The sequence below is a fragment of the Chiloscyllium punctatum genome, chromosome 7, assembly GCF_047496795.1.
Source record: "Chiloscyllium punctatum isolate Juve2018m chromosome 7, sChiPun1.3, whole genome shotgun sequence".
Lineage (NCBI taxonomy): Eukaryota > Metazoa > Chordata > Chondrichthyes > Orectolobiformes > Hemiscylliidae > Chiloscyllium > Chiloscyllium punctatum.
This window is the reverse complement of record NC_092745.1, coordinates 86,524,630-86,549,367: the sequence shown is the minus strand read 5'-3', so window position 1 is coordinate 86,549,367 and position 24,738 is coordinate 86,524,630. Positions and strand designations below refer to the sequence as shown.

The 24,738-nt window shown below is 38.3% G+C and overlaps 1 long non-coding RNA gene across 2 annotated transcripts in view; it reads left to right on the top strand.

The window, feature by feature from the left end:
• Window positions 1-9,898: 9,898 nt before the first annotated feature.
• Window positions 9,899-24,738, top strand: part of LOC140479894 (uncharacterized) — a 108,196-nt gene continuing 93,356 nt past the window's right edge. For both annotated transcript variants that reach the window (XR_011961155.1, XR_011961154.1), the window contains exon 1: window positions 9,899-10,258. This is a non-coding gene — a long non-coding RNA (uncharacterized lncRNA). The remainder of the gene's footprint in view (window positions 10,259-24,738) is intronic.

Genomic DNA, 24,738 nt, shown 5'->3' with positions numbered 1-24,738 from the left:
AAGCCGTAAGACCATAAGATACAGGGGCAGAATTAGAACATTCGGCCCATTGATTCTGCTCGCCATTCCATCATGGCTGATATGTTCCTCAACCCCATCCTTCTGGCTTCTCCTCATAACCCTTGATCCCCTAATCAAGAACCCATCTATCTCAGTCATAAATACACCCAATAACGTGGCCTCCACAGCCCTATGCAGCAATGAGTTCCACAGACTAACCGCCCACTGGCTGAAGAAATTCTATATCATCTCAGATGCAAAGGGTTCTCCCTTCACTCTGAGGCTCTGCCCTCAGGTCCTAGTCTCCCCTATTATTCTCCACTCCCACTCTGTTCAGGCCTCCCAGTATTCTGTAAGTTTCAATCAGATCCCATCTGATCCTTTTCAATGCCAGCTAATATAGGCCCCATGACAATTTTAACTCCCATCAGCTTGCAGCACAGCTCAAGCCACTTTGCAGACAGATGGTTAGCAGTATTAATAATACACATTGATCTGCAGATGACACTGCTTTTAGACATTGATAATAACCAATATATAAGCAACAAGCTATCCAATGTCCGAAACATAGAATTGCAGCCACCTGAATACAGGAAGTATTTCAATAAAGTATAATCCATTATAGCTAAATAAAGTACATGTAGGTAAATTTACAATCAACAGGTTGCATACGGCATCCATTTTCTGCCAAGATGGTGATGATGGCCTTCAGTGAAATGAACAAACAAAATAGGCAGAAGGTTAAACCTTTCAGCTGTTTGAGTTTGCTCCACTATTCAATAAGACAATAGGTGAACTGTCTGTGTTTTGAATTCTAATTGTTCCTGATAATCTTTGATTCCTTTGCCTAATAAGCATCTAACACCGCCTTAAAAACATTCAATAACCCACCTTCTGAAGCAGAGTTGTAAAGTCATGTAACTCAGAGAGAAAACGATTTTTCTTCATCTTTCTCCCAAAAGGATGATCCCTAACAATCCTCCAGTCTGGACTCACCCAAGTCAGGTTACATCCTTTTCATGTCCATCTTGTCAAGACCTTCTGCATCTTACACACTTCCAACAGGTCACTTTCAGCAGTCCTAAACTCCAGTGGAAACTAGTTCAGGTCTGTCCAACTTATTCTCATAAATCAACACACTCATTCCAGATTTCCAATTTTAATAATGCTCCTTTTAATTATCTCTAAATAACCTCTAGTACATTTACATTCTTCCTTGAATCCAAAGTGTTCAAGATGTAGTCTCACTAATGCCCTACATAACAGAAGTATAACATCCTTTATCTAATGTTCAATTCATCTCGTAATGAAGGATTGTAATCCCATTACATTTCTTGATAATGTTTAAGATCTGCCCATAAACATACTTTGACTCATGCGACTCATGCAACTTGAACAACCAGATCCTCCTGCACCTCAGAGTCCTGCAGTCATTCTCCACTTACGTAATACATTTTTAAAAAAATCCTACCAAAGTGACCAGCTTCACACACAGGCAAATACAGTGATAGAATGTAAAAGTCAAATACAATGTAACAGATCTTGGTGCAAAAACAAGATGACATCATAGAACAACAACTTGCATTTATATAGTGTCTTTATCTGAGTAAATGTATCAAAACATTTTGCAGGGGTAACTGTCAGGGAATGACATAAGGAGATATTAGCACAAGTGACAAAAAGCTTGTCCAAAGAGATGGGTTTTAAGGTACTTTTTAAAGGAAGAAAGAGAAGAATGTTCATTTTAATGGAGAATACCAAAAGTACAAAGCTTAACAATTAACTAATTCTACAAATGTAACTGAAAATTTTATATTCACCATGTGCTGTCTGTTATAACTTGGAATACTCTACTCCGAATTCACAATTAAAAAAACACTAACTTGTAAAATGATGGGGTAAAGTCTTCACACAGATTACTTGAAATTATGTTATTTTCTTCAGTGTAAGTGATATTTTCAAGGTCTAAAATATGGCTTTATATGAAACAAAACATTAAAGATTATATACCTCACAGTAACATGATAAGGGCATTGATTTAATTGTCTTTTGCTATCTTAATTCCTTGCTATCTTAATTCAATCTAAATATTTACTGAAAAGATCAATTTTGTTCCAATGGTTGGAATTAAATTTGATATTTTTGACCAGAAATGTGATTGTTTTCTTTGAAGATGGATTAAACAGTGTAGGTGTGTACTGTTCAAAGCATAATTTTGCAAAATAAACTGTTGGTATATTTTTCTTTTGCTCAATCCTAATGAATAATGAACAAAATGTAAGGGACAAATTACAAAAAACTTTATTCACATATTGCTTATATTTTGCAGACTTTCAATAAGCAGTGAGAGACTTTGTGCATGTGCCCAGAAGATATAAACAACAGACTGTAGTCATTAGATATGTCTCATTGTTTTTTTTTGAGTTCCATAATCTTCAGGAGTGCATTGAGCTGAGAAACATTATGTAAAGGTCTTCCAGTCCTGCATACAAGAGAAATAATATCTAAAATATGCCCACAATGTCCACTCATGGTCACAGTTTAAAGGACAAATCTGTTATTAGGTCTAGCCTGGCCTTTCAAACATTTTGACAATACACTGTGGGGACCAAGTGGACTTCCACTGCAGTTTACTGGCTCAGTGTGGCAGCAAGGCAACTGGGTTCTGCATGGAGATTGGGCCTGGCTTGGACTTGAGAAGAAATGGTGTTGAGGTGGATAGGTTGGGATAGGGTAAAGAATGGAATTCTGATAGATCAGGAAGAGCAGAAATATCCTTCCTTTCCTCACATTTCTTCTTAAAAATGAAAAATCATACATCTTCCCATTGGCCTTGAGCAGTTCCTTTAAGTACCACTGATTGTAGGGGACAGCAGTCAGACATGCTAGCACCAGGACATACTTCACACAACAAACCAATTTCACTAAAAAAGTTGCAATGGGGTCTGCAGCCAAAATAGTGAAATGAAATACTTGAATTTATATTGAGATTTTTATGACCTCAGGACATTGTAAAGTGCTTTGCAACTGAGAAACGCTTCTTAAGGTGAGGTCCCTGTTGCAACAAAGGAAATGCAGTGGTCAATTTGTGCACAGCAAATTCTGACAAACAACAAAGAGCCAAATGACCGTTCAGTATTTTTGAAAATGTTACTCAAGGAATAAATGTTGTCCAACCCATCAGAAGAGTTCTACTGTTAGTTTTTAGTCATGGCAATAGATTTTTTTTCTATTTTCCAAATAGAATGAAAGATGGTAGCTCAGTTTAATGTTTCAGTCACGAGGTTGTATGTCTGACAGTCCAGCACTGTCTTTATAGAAGTTTCAGCCTGGATTGTTTGCTGATGTCTCTGGTATAGGACTTGAACCAATGACATTGTAAATTAGAAGTAAGGGAGCTATGGTTGGGCTAAGGCAGACAGCAGCATACAAGCCCGACTTCAAGTCCCATCTGCTCCAGGGATGAGTTATACCATCTCTGAGCAGGTTGAGTAGAAGCCAGATTTGAATACCTGAACAGGGAATGTAATATGTTCAATTGAAGGCCAAGCAAACAATGCCCAAGGTTCCCAACAGTTTTTCCTTTATGTGTTTCTGAGGCTAGAAATGAATCTGTCAGATGAAATTACCCATTCTCAACATATTTATTTATTTATTTTCTGTTTTATTAATAGAAGATGTAAGAATCCACTTATTAAGAATTCACATTGGAACAGACGAAGACAGGAAATCAAATAAAGTGAGAGCACAGACAAAGACTTGAATGATTTTTCAAGTTTAGTCATTGTAACATAGGAACTGTGACAGTCAATCTGTGCACAACAAGTTCACGAAAACAGCAATTGAGTTGAACTTTGAGAGCAGCCCGTTCTTAGCAACATCATATTTTATTTGGAGAGATGAAGAAATTCCTCTTTTCTCGCTTCTGAGGTTGGTAGTAACAGACTGAAATCTTGCAAAGCTGTGATTATTTTCTGATTCAGTTTGTCCTTGATCATGTGCAAAACTATATTAAGAAATTAGATTACTTACAGTGTGGAAACAGGCCCTTCGGCCCAACAAGTCCATACCGACCCACCAAAGTGCACCCAGACCCATTCCCCTACATTTACCCCTTCACCTAACACTACGGGCAATTTTGCATGGCAAACTCACCTAACCTGCACATTTGTGGCCTGTGGGAGGAAACCAGAGCACCTAGAGGAAATCCACACAAACACAGGGAGAATGTGCAAACTCCACACAGACAGTTGCCTGAGGTGGGAATTGAACCCAGGTCTCTGGTGCTGTGAGGTAGCAGTACTAACCACTGTGCCACTGTGCTGCCCAAACTATACCAAAGTAACCAGAAGTATACCTTGAATTATCAAAAATAAGTAGGTAATATTGTTATTAACTTTGTCAAGTGTTAATGTAGACCATAAATAAAAAGAAGTACACATTTTGATGGACCATTGGTCGCCTTAACATTCCAGGTATGTTGCAGTCAACACAAGCTGGTTATTCTTCTGGTGACAACCTCTTAAGTTGCAATCACTCCTTTTCCAGAGTGGGTGCTTTGTCACATGAATTTTGTTTTGAATAAACTTCTCTATCTCTGTGAATGTTTTCCAAAATGTAACAGAGATATGGTATGTTATAACAAGTCTCTCTGTAAAGCAAAACTTTCCTACCATCTTATTTCACACACTTAGTAACAATTTAAAATTGATGACACTAGTTACTAAAATTCTGAGCCTTGAACAATTTACACCTTTAATCTAAGAACACTAGATTTATATAGCATATTTAATGTAGAACAGTAGACAAGGTGCCTCACAAATACTAAAGGTGAAAGTGGTGCTTCAGAAAAAGAAGAAATGTTAGGAAAAATGATCAAATGCTTTCACGATCTGTTCTTAATACCTTTACAATTCTTTCTGTAATGAGATACCCAGAATGACACATTGCATTCTACCTGTTGCCTATACATTTTTTTGTACAAATATACCCCCAAGTTCTTTATTCTTTTGCTCTCTGCTTCCAAACATAAATTACAAAATACTTAATTGCTTTTCCTTTTAACTTTCTGTTATCCACAAGTTTCAGCAGTGAGTTTATGATGCCACTGCTTGCTTTTAGCCATATGCTATTTCACAGGACATCTGTTTACCCAATTCACTATTATCTTGATGGCCCCAAAGTTACTCTTTGGTAAAGTTTTTACTTATATGCTGTCAGGAACTTTACTGTGGTGCTCCCTACCAGATGTCTATCTGTCAACTAACTGCTAACCTCAAGAAACCATCAATGAAACACAGTGGACCACATATATGCCTCTACAAATATTATCATCTGTCATGGCGCAATGTGTAGCAAGTTATTAAAGCAGCACCTGTATCTAGTTTTGGAGGTAGCATATACTGTATTTATTGACATTATCAGAAATACATCACCAATTTGGCAATCAGCAATGCACTGATGATAACATTAGATTTTGAAGTGCAGCAGTTCAAGTCATTGTTGATGGGGGTTCCCATGGGATGCTATCCATGAATCTAATTATCAATCCATTGTTGTTGGTTCTGAACCTCAAGTGGAGTTCTGTCACACACAGATTCAGTCATTTCCATTTGGCATAAAGACACCCTTTTCAGATCTTGTTTATTTTTATGTTCACATCAAATCTGGCAAGCAATCTCAGTTGATGTGTCTATCATGGAGTGAAAGTCTGGTTGCTGTATTTATCTTATGTACAGTTTAAATAGCTCCCTCTATTAATCATCACTAAGGTCATTAGTACAAAGCATAAATGTATTTTTGTTAATATGCAAGTAGTAAACCAAATAATTAGGAATGAATAATATGATACTTCACTCTTGAGTAAGATTGTCATTCAGGTAAATAGATTATGTCTTTTCTCTTGTTTTCATTTTAACTTCAGTAGCTAGAATACTTCAAGGTACCACTTAAAAAATAATGAAGAAATATCTTAAGGTCACTATAACATGAAGTGCAAAACCAAATAAGGACATAAAAAATAGGAGCAGTTTTAGATGATATGAATCCTTAAGTTTACTCTGCTATTCAATACATCAAGGTTGTTTGTCAGTCTCAACATATAAATGATCTAAAGTTCACAGCTTTTAAAGGTGGTTACTTGCTGTTGTGTTTTATTCCTATTTTTCCTACTTTATCATTATAGGAAGTTTTACCAGAGCTGATTATTAAACAAACCAACTTGCAATGAGGTGAAATGCATGATCACACTCTACTTCAGAACAAACAATTGGTGCATAAATTTCTTACTTTAATAATAGACCACTAGAGATTTAGAATAATATCAGCCTGATTGACCATGATAATCCTTGTGTTAAAAGCTGTTTTACTCCAACAAGATCAATTATTCTTGCCTTACTACATGCCACAACATGTTTCCCCAAATACGAAAATTGACATTTTTTCAGAGAATGTGGGTGAACAAATTACTTTTTAGATTCAAAATTGTACAATCAAGACAATTATATGGAAAAGCAGAATATGTCCACACATCATCTTCCTCATCATACGTGAAGCTGATTGTTGCTTAAAAGGGCTGGGTTAAAACAGATGTTTTGCAATATAATATATATGGAGTTTGTACATTCTCCCCATGCCTGTGTGGGTTTCCACCAGGTGCTCTGGTTTCCTCCCACAGTCCAAAGATGTGCAAGTTAGGTGGATTGGCCATCCTAAATTCCCCATAGTATTAAGAGATGTGTAGATTAGGTGCATTACCCATGGGAAATGCAGTTTACAGGGATAGAGTAGGGAATGGGTCTGGGTAGGATGCTGTTTGAAGAGTTGGTGTGGTCTTATAGAGCCATAGAGATGTACAGCATGGAACAGACCCTTTGGTCCAACCCGTCCATGCCGACCAGATAGCGCAACCCAGTCTAGTCCCATCTGGTTCATTAATGTCCTCTAAAGGAGGAAATTGCCAACTTTACCTAGTCTGGCCCACATTTGACTCCAGACTCACAGCAATGTGTTTGACTCTTAACTGCCCTCTCGAGAATTAGAAATTGACAATGAATGCTGATCTAGTCAGCAACACCCTCAACTCGTGAATGAATGAAAAACCAATGTGATCCATATTAGAGAGAATGTAGTAAGACAGAGGGGACTCCTAAGCCAGGAGTTTACATTTCCCAAGTCTGGTTGGATAACAGCTGTTGGTATGTTTCATGCAAGACAACTAACAGTGATCATTTATACAGTTCCTTTAATATACAAAATTATTACTCTATACATGACAGAAAAGTTAACAGATAGGAATGGACACTGATCTAAATAATTACATATGAGGAGGGCTGACCAGAAGTGTTATGAAAGAAATAGATTTAAAGGAGTGTCTTAACAAGATGGAAAGGATGAAGCAGGAGGATTTATGATTAGGTTTACATTATATAAGGTCTAGACAGCTATCAATACAGGTACATCTATCAATAATGGTAAAAAGAAAGGAGGATACATAAGGGTTTAATGTCAGAGGTAAGCAGTTCATAGAGTCTTAGAGATGTACAGCACAGAAACAGACCCTTCAGTCCAATACATCCATGCTGAACAGATATCCCAACTCAATCTAGTCCCACCTGCCAGCACCCGGCCCATATCCCTCCAAACCCTTCCTGTTCATGTACCTAACCAGATGCCCTTTTTATGTTGCAATTGTACCAGCCTCCACCACTTCCTCTGGCAGCCCATTCCACTCACGCACCACCCTCTGTGTGAAAAGGTTGCCCCTTAGGTCTCTTTTATATCTTTTCCCTCTCACCCTAAACCTAAGCCCTTAGTTCCAGAATGCCCCCCCCCCAACCACAGGGAAATGACGTTGTCTATTTACCCTATCCATGCCCCTCATAATTTTATAAACCTCTATCAGGTCACCCCTCAGCCTCCAACGCTCCAGAGAAAACAGCCCAGCCCATTCAACCTCTCCCTATAGCTCAAATCCTCCAACCCTGGCAACATCCTTGTAAGTCTTTTCTGAACCCTTTCAAGTTTCACAACATCCTTCCAATAGGAAGAAGACCACATTTGCACCCAATATTCCAACAGTGACCTAACCAATGTCCTGTACACGACGTCCCAGCTGCTATACTCAATACTCTGACCAATAAAGGAAAGCATACCAAATGCCTTCTTCACTATCCTATCTACCTGCAACTCTACTTTCAAGGAGCTATGAACCTGCACTCCAAGGTCTCTTTGTTCAGCAACACTCTCTTGGATCTTACCATTAAGTGTATAAGTTTTGGTAAGATTTGCTTTCCCAAAATGCAGCACCTCACAATTTTGCTACATTAAATTCCATCTGCTACTCCTCAAACCGTTGGCCCATCTGATCAAGATCCTGTTGTAATTTGAGATAACCTTCTTTGCTTTCCACTACACCTCCAATTTTGGTGTCATCTGCAAACTTACTAACTATGCCTCATGCTCACATCAAAATCATTTATATAAATAATTCTCAATAAATATTGCAGAGTTGGAGACTGGTAGGGAGATAACAATTTTAGATTTAGATTTTAGATTTTATTGTCATGTATACTCAAGTATTGAAGTACAGGAGCACAGTGAAAAGTGTTTAGTCTCACCATCCATGGCACCATCTTAGGTACCAAGGTAGCTAGGTAGAAAAAAAGCTTAGGTACAAGGTAGTAAGAGACACGAGAGTTAAACAGTTACGTTTTACTTCATGGAATAGCAGAAAAATAAAGAACGTAGTAGTTAACATTAAAGTCTTTTGTAATTGAAACTAGGAAAATAAAGGAATAAGTTAAAAGTTCAATAGTCTTTGATGAGCCCTCCACATACCTCTCTGTTCTCAACACCACCGCCACAATCCCATCGCTGCTGTGAAACTGCCGTCTCTCCGAACATGCCAGGGAAGGATCCACTCGCACACTTAGCTAAGACACTACCATGAGCCACTGAAAGAACAGGCTGAGACCCACCACGAGCTACCAGGAGACCAGGCTGAGGGCTGCTGAGAGACCAGGCCAGCACCCACTATGAGCCACTGAGAGATGAGGCTGGAACTCACCAAGAGATCAAAGAAGGAAAGAAAGAGGAAAAAAAGGGGGATAAAAAAGAGGGAAACAGAAGGAGTGGGGGAGCTCCGGCTGGAGCATCCTACTCCACCGCCATCTTGACAGAATTCATACGCAGGAGCCAAAGTTTGAAGAACTTGAAGTTCAAAGGTACTTCTTTTAAATTGGTGGTGTTGAGTGAATTGGTTTCAATACAAGTCAGCTAGCACAGCAGGGATGTGGATGAATAGGATTTTGTTGGGTTAGGATATGGGCAACAGAATTTTGGATAGGCTGAAAGTTTATTGAGGGTGAAAGGCACCAATGGAATAACAAAGTCTGGAGGCCTCAAAATCAGGGATGAGTGTTTCAGTAGCAAACAAAATGAAGCAGAGGTGGGGTTAAAAAAGTGCTAGAGAAGTAGTTGTCTTTGAGAAAGGAGGCATATATGGCTACTGCGTAATTCTGTAGTATAATATAACCGCAGAATTTAGCTTTGTGTCTGCAGATTTTGGAACTGAACAATGAACTGGAGGTCTAGTCACTGGACAGTATTATTTAAATGAGAGTACCTTTCCATGGCCCAGAAAGTCCAGCTAAGCTTGCCATTGCTCTGATTCTCGAGTTTACTCTGGGATGAAACATGTATTGATATTTTTTTACCATCTGTGTGGGTCTATCTTCAAGTTAGGGTCATCCAAATGTTAAGCCTAAATCTTTTACCTTCACATCAATAATAATTCTTGTTTTTTTTAAAGAAAACACGGCACATGCTGACAGCCAGCTCCAGCCTCCACAGAATCACATTCCACCCGTCAGTTCATTGCACCTGATGTTGGATTTACACTGGGAGCATATGTCAGTATGATCATTTTGCATTGAGATAGACTTGTAATGTTTATTCAACCATTGGGACTTAACCGTGAAGAGGAGTTACTTGGTCAAAGCACCAGAGAACTGTCAATGACCTTAGAAAGATTGGAGAAACTAGGTCGGAAGTAACAAGAAACAGGTGAAGATGTGTATGATGTTTGCCCCTTTAGTGAAGAGCCTGTTGTTTCCCTATAGGGCGAACGTGGATATTGAGTTAAACTAATGTCCCCAGGGCTCCCGCTTATTTCTCGTAGTTGTACTGAAATCCAGCTGAATGGACGTCTATTTGTGGGAGAGTGCTGCCAAAACAGAAGATCCTGCGTCTTTTAAGAGTAAGTAAGAGTTGCTATTGATATCAGGTTGTGTATAATAGCATGCGGTGATACGTCTGTGTATGCAGGCAATTAGTTTTGCTGTAAATACAGACACCTATTTATCAGCCAGTTCTTGGTGAATATAACAGAGACCTAATCTGTTTCAGATGTGTGTTTACGAGGTATTCAACTGCTTGCCCGCTATACTGAGAAGACGGGAGAGTCTCAAAGGATGACTGACAGGGCTAAGCGAGCTGCTTATCGCCTGGCCAACTTGTTTTTACAAAAGCGATACGCGAACGCAAACGTTATTTCCCCTCCCTTTCTCCGACCTCTCTGAGGAATTCCGAGGCCCAAGGTTCACGTTAGCGGTAATTCCCAGCCTTGGCGGGAAAGGTGGGGGTGGGGGGGGTGAAGTTCTTGCGTCGATTTTGCACGCTCTGTCTTAAATCCCTGGCTGCTTAGGAATCTTACAAATGTACAAAACAAGCCAAAATAAACTCTTAAAAAAACTTGAGAGAAGGTCCTGTTTCCATTTAACAAGTGCACAGCAGGAACTATTGGCAAGCGGGATTCGCTGACAAGGAAACGCCAGCAGTTCACATGCAGAGAATGCTTCAAGAGTTCAATCCAAAGACGTATTGTTCATCTCGTGTTTACAGTCTTTGTGTTCAAACAGATCCGCAACTTTTAGCCAATACTGTAAGATATTTATGTGCCTTTTTATACGTCTAAAATACAACCATAATGCATTTGCGCCAGCAAACAGCTTATAATTCTCTATGGATGTTAAAACATATTTACTACGTTAATACAAGAACGCACACACTGTCAAGGCGCGGCTAGAATATGCAGCGTTTCATTAATCGCTCGGTACAGCCACACCGTGAATAACTAGGGTAAGATTTTTCTCTGGTCAGGACCTTTGCTACAATTTAAAGACGTTAGCGTGTGTTCCGTTTGCAGTGAACGTTGATCGATACAAAAAAAAGGAAACTATTTAGATGTGTTCCACTTAGCGGTGAAATGGGATCGAAACTGCTTAAAATAAATGTTATGGAGTTTAGAGACTCAATACACGGCAAGCTTGGTGTGAGTGGCGTTTCCACTTGTAACGTGGATGTGTTTAAAAGGTAAAAACAATGACTGCAGATGCTGGAAACCAGATTCTGGATTCGTGGTGCTGGAAGAGCACAGCAGTTCAGGCAGCATACAAAGAGCAGTAAAATCGACGTTTCGGGCAAAAGCCCTTCATCAGGAATCCTGATTTCGAAGCTACTTGGATGCTGCCTGAACTGCTGTGCTCTTCCAGCACCACTAATCCAGAACGTGGATGTGTTTTCTTATCCAGTGCACGAGAGCCCAGACAGACAGTAGTGGGATACGGCTGCCCTGTTTAAACCCTGACGCAGCCGGCCCCATGACATTTCCAACGAACGATTTATTTCGAAATGATCTCCAACTCGGAAGGTAGCAATGATTTGTTTAAGGGACGTATTTGCAAAGTTGAAGCAGAACACGCAGCAAGAGAACAAATATGCCTTCAATCTGATAAATGTCAGTCCAGTACAGTGTGGAGGCGCCCAGCGACTTGTCGATAGGCTGTAACAAGAACCAATGATTAACCAGGGCTCGGAGTCTGCAAAGAGAAACCCGGTGTGCTTCACAAACGCGGTTCGGATAAACTAAATAAAGCTAGAAACCTGCAACAGTTTAGAACGAAGGCGAGGCAGTTTCTTCTTTTTCGAAAACACAGGAAAGAATTGCGAATGAACCTTATGTTCCTGCCCCTTTTGGGGGGCGGTGTGGAAACGTGATATTGACGAGATGCTGCCTTTAATTTATAGGTGCTACTAGTTCCAAGTAAACTTGCAACACTTTTACGTGCGTTTTGGCCCCAACGCTTTCGGAGCAATGTTCCCGCTGGTTTCTGTTACACAGTATTGGGTGGGTTGCCTGAGTCTGGTTCGAGCTGTGAATTGTGACAGCGCATTGATTGGCATTCTTGCTGTGTAGCTCATATTGAGGATTGATTGGATCTGCATCTAGGGGATAATACGATCGATTCCACTGAATTACTTAATGTGATCGCAATGCAGCAGCCAGGTTCCAGCGAAAGGCGAAAACGGACACATTTGAACGGGCGGAGTTTGAAATATTCATTTATTCAAAATGCCAATGACCCCAGGTGGCGCTTTAACCTCTAGGTACATATCAGCCTCGTGGCAAAGAGGAACAATGTTGAGGATCATTTTTCACGTTAAAAGGAGCAATAACCGAATTAGCATCATAGGGGTGGCATTGCGGGACTGTTGGTCGTGGGGGTTGGCCCTGTGAGCTGTCGCTTTCTGTTTTTAACCACAGCAGTATTGAACCCGCAGTCTTTAAACGTCGTTCGAACGATCGAAGTTCTGCCACTCGAAGTTAGCAATGTTCCAACCATTCGGAAATCTGAAATGTTTGCTATATCTGGAACTGAATATTATTTAAATGACGAAATATTGCACACAACGCCACAGAACAATTGACTCCCGGTACATGAACCACAGAAAGAGCTAACAACATGTTCAGTTATTAGTAGAGAAGGCAAATGGAATGCTGACCTTTATTTCAAAAGGAATGGTATTTAAAGGTAGGGAGGTTTTACTAAAACTATACAAAGCACTGGTCCTGCCGTAGCTAGAATATTGTGAACAGCTTCAGGCCCCTTGTCTAAGGAAGTATATACTGGCACTAGAGGCAGTCCAGAAAAGGTTCACAGCTCTGATACCTAGGTGTGGGAGACTGACTTATGAGGAATGTCTGTATAGATTGTTGTAATATTTGAATATAGAAGAATGACAGGCAACCTTATAGAAATATACAAAGTTCTTTTGGGAATTGACAAGGTGGATGAGGAAAGGTCGTTTCCTCTTTTGGAAGAGCCTAGGACCAGAGGGCATGATCTCAGAATAAGGGACTGCACCTTTAAGACAGAGCTAAGGAGGAATTTCTTCTCTCAGAGGGTAGTGAATCTGGGAAATGCCTTACCACGGAGGGCTGTCCAGGCTGGGTTGTTAAATATGCTGAAGGCTGAGACAGACAGACTTTTAATCAAGGCTTTTGGAGGAAAGGCAGGAAAGTGAAGTTGAGGATTATCGGGTTAGCCATTGAATAGCAGAGCAGACTCGATGGGCTGAATGGCCTAGGTCACCTACGTTTTATGGTCTTACATCTGAATTAATGCATTAAAAGATACCATATACAGGAATTGAAGGAAATCTTCCCACTATATTTGCAATGCCATGAGAAAACATTCCCATAGGATTATGAAGAAGAAAGGAAGGGTTACACTGCCAGTTTGTTATTCTGCCACAAGTGTTCTGTTTGTAGGCTGCATACTTCAGGCTCCCTTGTCTTTGATGTCTGAGGCATAAGAATGGACTTTGAAATCTGGTGCTGCTGCAGCTATTCCATGATATTCTGGCAGTGACAGTTACAATGGTGATCGAGGGAGTCAGGCTAGCATTAGATTAGTGACATTCTACAGGGATGTGGTACTTAGTAAGTGAGTGTGGGAAATAGTGTGAGGCTTCATGTAGAGAAATCCTCCATGAAACACAATGAAAGTGACACCTAGCTGAGTTCTGGTAAGGTTCCACCCCAAGTGAAATATAAAACTTAATACTTATAATTTAACTGATACCTTCTTTACATCTAAACACACTCATACACACACATAAATGCACCCATATTCATTCAATCCATGGGATGGAGAAGACAGACAATATAGTCAGGCAGCATCCGAGGAGCAGCAAAATCGACGTTTCGGGCAAAAGACCTTCATCAGGACCTGAAACGTTGATTTTGCTGCTCCTCGGATGCTGCCTGAACTGCTGTGCTCTTCCAGCACCACTAATCCAAAATCTGGTTTCCAACATCTGCAGTCATTGTTTTTACCTAGACAATACAGTCAGTTCTGCAAAAATATCATGTTTAGAAAGTAGAGGCAGAAATATAGGCAACTTCTATGGATCAAGAGTCCAAACCATAAGGATGCAATGAAGTGATTTTATCACCGTTCTTTTGTTGTTTGGCAATGATATCACATTGCTGTCTACCACAACAATCCTTAATTTTTCCTTGAATTAGATGTATCTCTTTACAGAGTCCATTATGCATTTCTTTTTTAGAACCTAGAACATTATAGCGCAGTACAGTTCCCCAGGTCGATGCAACAATCTGAAGCCCATCTAACCTACATTATTCCATTTTCAACCATATGTCTATCTAATGACCATTTAAATGCCCTTAAAGTTGGGGGAGCCTACTGCTGTTGTAGGTAGTGCGTTCCATGCCCCTACTACTCTCTGCGTAAAGAAACTACCTCTGACATCAGTCCTATATCTACCACCCCTCAATTTAAAGCTGTGTCCTCTCGTGATAGCCTTCACCATCCAAGGAAAAAGGCTCTCACTGTCCACCCTATCTAACCCTCTGATTATTTTGTATGTCTCAATTAAGTCACCTCTCAACCTTCTCTCTAATGAAAACAGCCTCAAGTCCAAGCTTCCTTTTTCTTCCAATCAAAGAGGGTGAGAGAAAGAGAGAGATGTATTTTGAATTGCAGGTCTTTGGAAGTTTGTGTCCAACTGTTCTCAGTTTTGTCACAAACTGCTAAAAACAAATCCAAAAGCCTGATAGTCCCTTTCCAAACCTAAATGTATCTGATGCAAGCTAGTCTAGTCTCATAAAAGTATGATAAACAGCCTTTCCAAAAATAACATGCACTTGCGTAACCAATAACTGAACATCATGTGGCTAGATTTTTTCCTTTGAGTTATAAAATAAAGAACTAGTTCTTAATTTGTTACAAATTTTCATCTTTTATGTTTCCAAAACAAAACAGTCTATGATGCAGCTGCTCCTTTAACAAGGTTATGTTGTCCTTGTTTTTTTCTCAGAGAGGTGGTAAAAGACACAGACTCTGAAAGTCTAAGTTGAAGGGTTTTAAGGCCAATTTGATTATAACTAACAGATACTGCCTCAGGCAAAAGGCTTTTCAGTTTTAAAACAAATACTTGTATAATGAAAAGGGAGTGACCAGTAGTCCCAGCTCAGTTTTTCTCTGGTTCTCAGCATAGTAGAATTGAAAAAGTTGCTAGACCCAAAGAAGCAGGTCCAGGCTGATCCTACTCTCTCTCTCTCTCTCTCTCTCTCTCTCTCTCTGACATCTCTCCTGTAAGACACTGTGCTTGATTTTACCTTTTGTGCCAAGAGAGGTTTATGGGAATTGTTTCAAGTATTTGGAACAGCATCATTAAGTTGGGATAATCTATTTGGTTTTCAAATAGCTTAAGTTATTCGATATTGTTTTCTTTTGTTGGTGTTTTGTTCGGTAATCTTGTAAATAAATTCTGTTTTGTTTGAAACTAAGTGGGTTAACCAACCATATCACTCCTGGAATATCCGCATTACGTCTACTTTAAACAGCTAGCAAAGTTAAGGTCTGGACCACTTCCTTGAAATACTTTGAGGGGGTTGAGCCTGGTCCGTAATGAATCCTTATACTAGGCTGAAGCCCATTAGGTCCTGGGGATGTCTCAGGCCACAGCTCTGGAAACATATTCTGTCCCTCTTTCCTGATGATGGCAATTTTCTTGATTTACTTCCTCCCTTCAATTACCTAACTTATAGTCATTTCTATGATGCTTCTTGTATGCTTTATTGTGAAGGCCTTTGCAAAATATTTGGTCAAATCATCAATCATCTTTTTTATTACTAATTCCCTCGACTCACCTTTGATAGGCACAACACTCATACTTGTTAACTCTTTTCACTTTTAAAATAGCTATAGAAACATAATAAAATATAATAGGGAGATATTGCTAAAACTATACAAGGCAGACCCATTGCTGGAACACTGTGAACAGTCTTGAATCCCTTATTCAAGGAAAGATATACTGACATTGGAAGCAGTCAAGAGAAGGCTCACTAAGTTGATCCTGGATATAGAGGGATTTTCTCATGAGGAGAGATTGTGGAGCTTGGACATGTACCCATTAAAATTTAGAAGAATGAGACAGCACCTTATTTGAAAGGTAAGATTCTTAGTCAGCTTAATTGGGTAAACGCAGAGAGGTTGTTTCCCCTTGCAGGGCACAATAGCACCAGGAGGTTTAATCTCAGAATAAGGGGTTGCCCATTTAAGACGGAACTGAGGAGGATTCTTTCTCTTAGTGGATAGCCAATCACTGGAATTCTTTACCGCAAAAGGCTGTGGAGACTGGGTTATTAAATATATTTAAGGCTGAGATAGAGAGATTTTAATAAGTGAGGGAAAGAAGGATGATGGGGATAAGACAGGCAAGTAGATTTGAGGATTATCAGATCATCCATGATCACATTATTGGCAGATCAAACTCAATGGGCTGAATGTCCTACATCTTCTGGTCTTATGATGAGCATTGCCATCAAGAGCTCCTTCACCACGAGGTACAAATTAATCTTATTGCACAATACTAGGTTTAGTTGAGTGTACACTCTGGTTGACTCCAGAATATGTCATTATGAAAAATAAACTATCCCCAAATTTTCTACGAATTCTTCATCTCGCCTAACTTTGCTCAGCTGATTTGTTTTTATTTCTGTCTGACAAGCTCCCATTATTTTTTCGTTTATACTGTCTTCAACAAGTTACTGTTGATGAGCAGGGCAATCCAATAGATGGCTTTCCTTTATCATTTCTCATGCTGTGTAAATTGCTGCTACAAACTGGTTTCTTGTACTTAGGTCATCACGCATTATTGTACCATTATCATCAGTAATGAACAGAGTCACTCTTTTGTCCTTTCCAAGTCTCCTGTTCTTCTGAAATACCTTTCATTCTTCAACTATGTCTCCAAAATAGCTACTGGATCACACTTATTTTTTTCAATGTATGCCATCATCTCATCTGTTTTGTTTCAAATGCAAAGCACATTCAGCTACAAAGCGTTTAGCTTTGCCCTTTATTATTAATTTGCAACCTCTCGCCTTATTTGCTGAATTAATCTTAGATTTACACTTTCTATCCCTTCCTGTCATGACCTGTTTCCCATGTTAATACTTATTCCCTCTTGCCTTATTTCTATTCTTGATTTACCATATTTTCTCAAATGTGATCCCTTGCCCCTAGTATTTACTTATAAATCATTTCCACTTCTCTAGCTATGTGGCTCACTAAAACATTGGATCCAGCGGGGCACAGGTGTGATCAGTCCCAATGTACAGTGCCCATTTGCCCTACTCCTGATGCCAGTGTTCCACAAATCCATTTTGCCTTTACCAGTTTTTGATTCACACATACATTTTCTAATCTTCTTTGCCCTATGTTATTTTCCACATTTGCAGGTAAAGAATACAAAGATTATTATCTTTGAAGTTCAGCTTCTTTTTTTGGTGCCCAATTGCTTGCAGTAACAGTGCAGACCCTTTTCCCTTGTACTGCCTAAATCATTGTTATCTCATTGGACCATGGAGATTGGATCCTCTGCCTCTCATGACGAGTTCTGGTCTCGCCCTCAGGAAATGCCTATGCCCTTTGCTGTACTGTCCCTTATTACTACTGTACCACGGTTGTCTTCCTGTACCACGGTTACATGGTCAGTTTGTTCGTCCATTTTGCAGTCCCTGCTTTCAACCAAACAAACTGAAAGAACCTCAAACCTTGGGACAATTGAAAAGGCTGAGGCACCTACCTTCCTGGCCTCTGGGTTCTCTCAACTACCTCACTTACAGTGACATTCTCCTTTCTTGACCAGTGACCAAATCAGAAGACCCTATTCTGAGGGCTGTGATGACCTCCTGGAGTAAACTGTTCAGGCAATTTTCTCTGTTTGATGTGTCACATTTGCAGTGCCTGCAATTCACTCTCCAGCTCATAAACTATCATTTGAAGATGCCAGAGCTGCAAACATTTAATTAACCCTGAATCTTATTAGCATTCAAAATCTCCCATATGCAGCAGGCATGACACATCACCTGTCCTGCTATCCCGTGCTTTAGTTAATGACATAATTATATTATTCAATTATGTATCAACATTTAAAATATAATTTTATTAAATCTACCAAAAGCTCCTCTGCTACCTTAATCTATAAGAATAAAGTAAACCTAAATTATTGTATTCAAAATCCCATTCAGTAGCTAGATACTTAAGAGTTGTAAAACATTTATATTTTTCTAAATACTAACGCTTCAGTGTTTGGCACACGTTACTGTTAGTCATAAATCTGACTTAAAATTTAAAAAATAAGATTGTACTCTCCAGCCTTTCACTTGTTAATTATTATAATTAATCATATTTTAATAATCAACTGAAATAAAATTCGCTAGCCAATTTAAAGATTGATGCAAACACAACCAAATAAAAAGAATGTTCTTTAATTTCTTAGAGAGAGGAACACAACCATAAATCCATATAAAGTTAATCCATTTGATTGTAGATTATTGAGTAATAATTAAAGACAACACCATTCTTACTTAAAAATAGTACTATATTGGTTAGATCTTCACACCAAAGCTCTCTCATCTGCAGTCACACCTTGAGTTCACTTTCCTGTTGGGTGCTTTGTTGTAGGATATGTGGAGAGGTGGAGACGTAGGGATGTGGAGAAGTAGAGGTGAAGATATGTAGAACTGGAGATGCAGAGGAGTGGGGATGTGGAGAAATGGATATGTGGAGAACAGGAGATGTGATGATGTCAAGTGCAGAGATAGAGAAGTGGGGAAGAGGAGATGCAGAGATGTGGAAATGTGGAGAAGTTGAGATTTGGAGATTTAGTGAAGTGGAGATCACGAAAAGTGGCTGTAGTTCCCGTGCTCCTTTCAAACCCCTCTTTTCTGATGCGCTTTGGTATGAAGATCTAATCAATATAGTACTATTTTTAAATAAGGATTTTGTTGTCTTTAATTATTACTCAATAATCTACAATCAAATGAAATAACTTTACATGGACTATCGGGTGTGTTTCTCTGTAAGAAATTAAAGAACAATCTTTTTATTTGGTTGTGTTAGCATCAATCTTTAAATTGGCAAGTGTTTCATTCTGTGGGCAGATATGCAGATCTTAGTCTAGACCTAATTGAAGTATTTTTAAATCCAGTTTTTTTGTCAGAATTGACCCTCGTGTCATGTCTGACTCTGACTCAGATACAGAAGATTCACTGTCCATTTCAATTTAACCTGGCCAAATTGCTAGTATGCTATTTAACTACATTTCAAATTGTAATCTTTAACATTTTATTTGCAAACTTGTGCAGCAAGTGCCTGAATTGTAAATAAACCATTGGAAAAATCAAATTGCTTTTACATTCTTTTACAAAATCCTTTACAACATATTGATTACTTACTTAAATTTTGCTTCCCAATAATTAATGTAATATTATCACTATGAATACCTCAACTGGAAACTCACTGTGTATTAGTTCACGGTTCTGTTACCTTCACTTTATTCATAAGAATTGTATATAGCTCTATAGCATGACTAATATGTTGATCCTAATCAAATTAACAGAAGGTAACTTGAACTTATATCAAATACATACTCAAATGAATTAATTTTATTCTGTTAATATAATTGATAACATTATCTAATTGAGTATGTAAGTTGAACACAGTCTCTTTACTTGCAAATCAATATTTATTTTTTCAAAGCTATTTTCTGCCTCTTTTACTTCCTCTCCATATGTTTTATATTCTGCTAATAAGGGTCAACATGGGATATCCTCTCCGGTCTCTTCCAATGTTACTTCTGAGTGAACTTGAATCTACCAGAGAAATATACTTTTCCACTGGGTGAAGTGCTATTGACTCTATGAGAGATGCTCTCACAGGAGCATATGCATTTCCAAGTTTAGAAATATAGAAAATGAGACTGAAAGAGACCATTCAACTCATCATGTCTACAATGCAAATTTCCTTTGTTTATCATTGACCATTCTGCTGAGATTGCATATATTAGAGGTGAATATAAGAAAACATGAATTTATAAAGCACTAAAATATTGTCACATGCTGAATATATTTATATGTTTGCTTTCATTAACTGTTAACATATAATATCATGTGAAAGTTAGTTTGCAAGACAATAAATGATGTCCAGACTGTTAAAAAGAAAATATAGTATATTCAAATTGACTTTAATAGGAAATTGCATGTCACAGTCATAGAGTTCTACTGCACAAAAAGAGGCCCTTCAGCCCATTCTATTTGCACCAGTCATCAAACATCCATCTGTTTCTGCAGGCAGCCTTTTAAAAAAAAATCTATCCCATCCATCTCGATAGTGTAACAAACTTAAAAAAATATGATTAAAGGTCAGGAGCAACTTTATTGTTATAAGTCTGCATACCAACATTTAGCAGTTTTAACTAAAAATAAAAACATTTAACACTTTACCTCTGCTTACATTGTATTCATTCCTGGTTTCAGTATTGTTTTGTTGTTTTAGTTTTAGTTTATCTTTATGAACACTTTTTATGTTATCTGAATTTTTTTTCTAACAGCTTGCTAAGCTTAACCAAAGCACTTTGAAATTTTCCATTGATGCACAGAAGAGCTGTGAAGGAGAGCAATTTTAAAAACCATGGTACTGTAGACATCTATATTTTCACGCTTCATTATTAGAAGTCACAAACAGAATTAAACCTGTTCCCATGAACACTAAGGGGTGTATGACACTGATGCTAATTATCACTTATGACCATTGATTTAGTGATTTGATGCAGCAGAAATACAGAACAACCTCGATTATTCGAATGAGACGGCGGGGAGTATTTTGTTGAATAACCGAGTGTTCGGATAATGGATTGTTCAGATAATGGATAGTATTTTCACGGGATCTTGAGGTCTTCTTCAGATAATCCGAAATTTGAATAATTGATGTTTGGATATTCGAGGTTGTTCTGTATTAAAGATGGAAAGGAACTCAACATTTTTCTACTTTTGAAATTGTGTGTTACAAAATCACAAGATATTTATTTCATCCAGAGAGATCACAATGTGTCTTCCCTTTTTTATTTCGTACTTTTATGAATATGTAATTCAACATCCTATTACTTTCCTGATTGCTACTCTGCATTGGCTGGACATGTTTAGCATGATGTTTTACAAGGGGGACTCCTGGGTACCTTTCACTTTCGCCATACATATTTCAATGACATTTATGGAGTTTATTTTTCTTCCAGTGTCCAGCATTTTACATTGGTCTGCATTAAATTTTATCTGCCATTGTTCTAATTCGTTAGACAAGCAGGAGGGTAGAAGAATTCGGCAAGCCAGACAACATCAGGAGGTGGACAAGTCAATGTTTCGGGTGTAACCATTCTTCCAAAACTTTGACTACTCCACCTTCTGATGGTGCCTGGTTTGCCAGCCTCCAGCTTCCAGCCTCCTGCTTGTCTTCCTTGGATTCCAGCATCTGCAGTTTGTTTTGTCTCTAACATTGTTCTGATTAGTTGCCTATTTTGTTCAACTTGATCTTTTATTTTGAGGTTGCCTGTTCTGATTTCATTGCCAATTTATTTCTGTAACATTGGAAAATATTTTGCACTGAATTTCTGAATCCAATTCCGATTGGTAAATTAGTCACGGTAAAGGTCCCAGCAATGAACTTTGAGGAATGTCCCTCAGTAAATCTCCTCAAGTTGGCATATTGCCTGTAACAAGTTTTCATCATTCCTACTTTTCAATCGCTTTCTTATCCATTACTAGAATTTGTCCTGAAATAAAGTTTTAAATTTCATTACTAGTTCTTTGTGTCACAAACATTTTGGTAGAGGTGGGTAATACATGCTGGTTCGACCAGAGACACCCACAAATGAATAAATAAAAACAAAGGCACAATACATAGGGACATAAGGCTCTTCATATTCCTTTTAGGGTGTGATTTCCAGAAAGAAGTTAGGCAACATCCTCTTCTGCTGAGTTCACACTGACTACAGATAGCTGTGATTATTGTTGCATAGTTGAGCCTCATGATTAATCAATAATAGATTCCATTATTTTACATTAATAGATATAGCAATAAGAGGTCGAAAATGGCCTGTGTCTGTTTTGCTGTCCTTTTGAATATAGGTGCCACATTATCCTGTTTCAAATCTCCCAAGCGTCCAATACTACCTCATAATGACCGTCAGTGCTTCGTAAATCTCTTCCCTAGTGTCTTTCAGCAGTCTGGTATAAATACTGTCTTCTCCTTGAGGTTTATTCATTTTGAGCTTAATTACCCAATCCCTGACTTCAATCTCATTTCTAACCAAGTCATTGATTTTCCTTGAGATACATCTGTTTGAAGAGGACATGATACTCATGTGTTCCTCATGAGTACACAGAGGAAATATTAATTCAGACAATTTGCTGTTTTATTCTTGTGTTCAGTTTCAAGCTTGTTGCATGTTTTATTATTTTCACTTCTTTGATAGCTTGCTTACTGGAGTAATATTGAAACAATATTTTACTGCAGTATTTGTTCTTTTATGTTATACATTTAGGAGATCAGGTTAGAATCACAGTATGATTATATCATAGAAGAAAGCCATTAGTGTGTGCTGTCTCTCTAAGAGAGAAACTTAGAAAGTCCCAATCCTTCTATCATTTGCTCACAGCCTTGTAAATCTTTTTTCTTTGTTAATTATTCAGTTCACTCTTGAAAGCCCTGATTAAATCTACAGTACCAAATACCCAGACAGTGAATTTCAGTTTATACCCATTCACATTTTTCCTCACATTCTCTTGTGATTCTTGAATCTAAAGATAGTGTGCTCTGGTATTTGACACTAACTATTGAAGATGACAATTTTTAGAATCCTTCTCCTTTCACCTTGAGCATTTGGACATTCAATTACTTATGTATAGTTTACTTTTCACTTTGTGTTCTTGGTATTAGAAATCTATCAATCAATCATGTGCTCAGCATTTGAAGAAGTCCAGGAGGGTTGTCCCTGGTGCCCACGCCCATATTTATCCCTGAATCAATATTACAATAAGCAGATTTTCTGGTTGGGAAGCTTGAGTGCCCAAATTAACCATCATGTTTCCAATATAACAACAGTGCCTACACTTCAAAAGCATTTAATTAGCTGTAAAATATTTTGCAATGTCCTGTTGTTGTCTAAAATCATTACCAGCAAGCCATTTGCAGAGCAATACAACATCTTTTAAAAATGCATACATTAATTTTAATGGAACAGGCCTTATATACATTAGCACAATACTGTTAAATATGTTAACAGACCTCTTAAGAACCTTCTAACACATTCAATGGCAAAGTTAGCAAAGAATTCATACAATCAACTAACATTCACACAGTGTGCTTTTCATCTTATCATTTGACCAATGAACACACATAATGGTTAAAGCAAACAATCTAATGCTACATGAACATTGAGAACACTTGGTGGTTGATGGTGTCTGTTACTTATTTATCAATGAATTATATTTGTTTTTTTTACAAAGAACAAGTTACACAAATTATGATTAGCCTGCTTTTGAAACGACCTGTTCATAGATGTCATTCCACATTTCTGGAGCAGGTGGGACATAATCCCAGATATCCCGGGCCAAACAAATTATATTTAGCAAACAGAAATTCATTTAGCCACAGCTGAATCTCTAGTAAGATATACGTGGTTAGTAATTAGTGGCAAATATAATTGACATCACAGTAGTACAAATTCTGACTAAAAACAAATCAGATATTGAGTTTGGAGAACTGTGATTTGAGGAATGGTAGAGACTGGAGAATGGAGGCTAGTGAAATGAAGGTATCAATGGAATAAGTGAAGCAGTGCAATGATATAATGAAGCAATGTAAGGTCATATGAAGGGGAGGTAGTTGTGGAGGGTTTGGTACGCAAATAGGGAAAAAAATTGGGTTGGGGTGAGCATAACGATCAAAGGGCTAGGAGTAACAGCAGCAAGATGACGGTGAGTAGGAAATGGTGAAAAGGAGCATTCTGTAAATTCTAGAGGCATTATTGTGGATGAATATTAAAAAAAAAATCATTGGTAGGCAAATAGGAAACCATGTAATGAAAATGAAAAACAAGAAGGGTCACTGGGTCGAAAGATTAACTCTGATGTCCCTCCACTGCCAGACCTGCTATGTTTCTCCAGCAATTTATTCTCTTTTTTGTTTTAGATCTGTAGCATTCACAGTTCTTTATTTTATTTTACAGAAAAACAAGGCTTCTCGCTTGAAGCATGAGCAAAGGGAGGACACCATTTTTTGAACTGAGGCCTATAAAACTATGAGATATTTCACCACATGTTTTTATTGAGCAGCCTTCTGCTTCCCAGGGCCCTGAGATATGGAACTACCCCACAGGAGGATACACGAGAATTTTTTAAAAAAATGTTCATTCATCGGATTTGGTTGCCACTGGTTGGGCCAGAACATATTGACCATTTCTTATTGCCCAAGGATTGATAGGCATGCTAAGCTTCTTCAGTGGGCAGTCAAGAGTCAATCATATTGC